Consider the following 2,604-nt stretch of genomic DNA (forward strand, 5'->3'; position numbering starts at 1 on the left):
TGCCCCAGTTTCCTTATCTGTAAAAATAGGTGGCATGAAACTTGCCCAACTTGATCCATAAATCTGAGGTTCCAAATGTGCCATGCACAGAGCCAATCACTTGGAACATAATGTTCTTAACTACTGCTTTTGCATGAAGTCTTAGAAAAGCAGAAAAAGGAGGTCAGAGTAGCAGATCAAAGAGTCGAAATGAGTCAGGTAATCTGCCCAAGCTTATCTCAAAGAAGGGAAAAGAAACAAAGTGATTGTCAAAAGCTGGAGTAGTGTGGAGGACAGGGAGGGATAGAAAGTGACTGAATGATCGAGACAGAGCTATGGTTTTAAAGCAAAAATAAGTCTTTGAGTTCTATTGCACAGCAGGGTAACTATGGTTAATGATATAATATCAAATATTTCTAAATAGTGAGGAGTCTGAATGTTCTCACTACAAATAAATGATAAATATATGAGGTGATGGATGGGCCAAATACCCTGATTTGATTAGTACACAATGTGTATGTGCATCAAAACATCAGGATGGGTTTTGGGGTTGTAGCTCAGTGGTAGAGCACTTGCCTATCATGCATGAGGCCCTGGGTTCAATCCCCAGCACTCCAAAAAAGAATTAACAATGTACCCAATAAATATGTTAAATTATTATGCATCCCCTAAAAATAAAATTAAAAAAATAAAAGCAAGGAAGGAAGACGGATAGGTGGGAGAACAACGATATTTGCGCTCATGGCACAGAAATTTAATTACCGTCCTAGGTAAGAAGGCCCAGTAAATGATCCATGCCAGGTTTCCTGTGTCTCTGCTGGTGTGTCACCCCCAAAAGAGATTACCAAAATGCTTCCTGACTGTGATCCACTCCACTTCCCCGAGGCAACATCTGAGCTGTACAAAAGGGCAGTTACTACGTGGGCCTTGGCTACTACACAGAAGGGTGTGTTTTCTGTTGCCAGAATGGGAAATGCCTTCTATCCTCATACTTTCTTGTAAGTGTATTAGCACTTACAAGAAAGTACACTGTGGGGCAGACAGAGGTAGGAGGATTGGAAGTTTGAGGCTAGCCTTAGCAACTTAGCAAGATCCTGTCTCAAAATAAAATATAAAAAGGGCTGGGGATGTGACTTTGTGGTAGAGCGCCCCAGGGTTTAATCCTCAATACCAAAAAAAAAAAAAAAGAAAGAAAAGAAAAAGCACACTGAAGAATAGTAAGTTGCAAAAGATAGGGTTGATACAGATACAGCATGCAATAGTTCATTAAGAAGTATTATTGAGAAGACCGGCATGGTGGCACATGCCTCTAATCACAGTTGCTCAGAAGGTAAGGCAGGAGGATTTCATGTTCAAAGGCAGCCTCAGCAAAACACAAGGCACTAAGCAACTCAGAGTGACCCTGTCTCTAAATAAAATACAAAATGGGGCTGGGGATGTAGCTCAGTAGTCAAGTGTCCCTGAGTTCAGTCCCTGGTACCCATCCTCCCAAAATAGAAGTATTACCAGGGTTTACTATGCACCAGGTCCTATTCTAAGTACAGGGGATAAAACAAGAATATGGTCCCTTGCTCTAAGCGAGTTTCCAATCAAGTAGCAGAGGCTGACTTGAGGTATGTTGCCTTCACATTTGACATTTTTCCCCCAAGGACTAGATATTTCTTGTCTAGTAAAAATATGTAATTTTTGTTTTTTAGAATCATGAATGAACCAGGTGTGATGGTGCACACCTAAAATCCCAGTGGCTTGAGAGGCTGAGGAAGGAGGATCATAAATTCAAAGGGATCTTCATCAATCTAGTGAGGCCCTAAGCAACTTAGCAAGACCCTGTCTCAGAAACAACAGCATCAAAAATGGGCTGGTATGTGGCTCTGTGGTTAAGCGCTGCTGGGTTCAATTCCTACCCACCCCACCCCACCCCCCCAAAATGAACCACCAATAGTGAGATCCACAACAGCCATAAAGACAGAAGCAGACAGACTAACAGAAACAGAAAAGTAACCAAATAAACAAGCTAAAAGAAAGGTGAGAAAGTGGCAGGCTGAAAGGGGAAACACAGACACTCCAATACCAGAATGAAACTATTCTGCTTCATAATCTCATTTAATGATCTGTTGGAGACAGAGGTCAGCAAACTTTTTCTGTCCAGAGCCCAACAGTAAATATTGTAGGCTTGGCAGATCTTCAGGTCCCCACTACAACTACTCAGCTCTGCCATGGCAGCCTGAGAGCTGCCAGGGACAACACGGAGATGAAAAGGCAGGTGGTGTTACTACAGGACTTCACTGATGGATGGGGAAATTGGAATTACACAACACATTTTCACCTGTCATGAGATATTATTCTTCATTTAATTTTTTTTCTTGACCATTTAAAAAAATAAAAATTATTCCCTATTCTTGGAGCACATTTGGCCCAGGGGTCATAGATTGCCAACCCTGACTGAAAAAAACTAAAGTTACATGTAAGTCCATTCATGGATATTCCCATCTTTTTTTTTTTTTTTTTCTTTTTCCCCTAGTCCCCAGGATTGAACCCAGAGGCACTATATCATGGAGTTACATCCCCAGTTCTTTTTATCTTTTGTTTTGAGACAGGGTCTGGCTAAATTGTAGAGGCCGGTGA

The 2,604-nt window shown here is 41.4% G+C and overlaps 1 non-coding gene across 1 annotated transcript; it reads left to right on the forward strand.

Annotated features, from left to right (window-relative positions):
* Positions 1-524: 524 nt before the first annotated feature.
* Positions 525-597, forward strand: Trnad-auc (transfer RNA aspartic acid (anticodon AUC)). The gene has a single exon. It is a non-coding gene; the product is annotated as a tRNA-Asp (tRNA).
* The last annotated feature ends 2,007 nt before the right edge of the window (positions 598-2,604 follow it).

The sequence above is a fragment of the Callospermophilus lateralis genome, unplaced genomic scaffold (genome assembly GCF_048772815.1).
Source record: "Callospermophilus lateralis isolate mCalLat2 unplaced genomic scaffold, mCalLat2.hap1 Scaffold_289, whole genome shotgun sequence".
NCBI lineage: Eukaryota > Metazoa > Chordata > Mammalia > Rodentia > Sciuridae > Callospermophilus > Callospermophilus lateralis.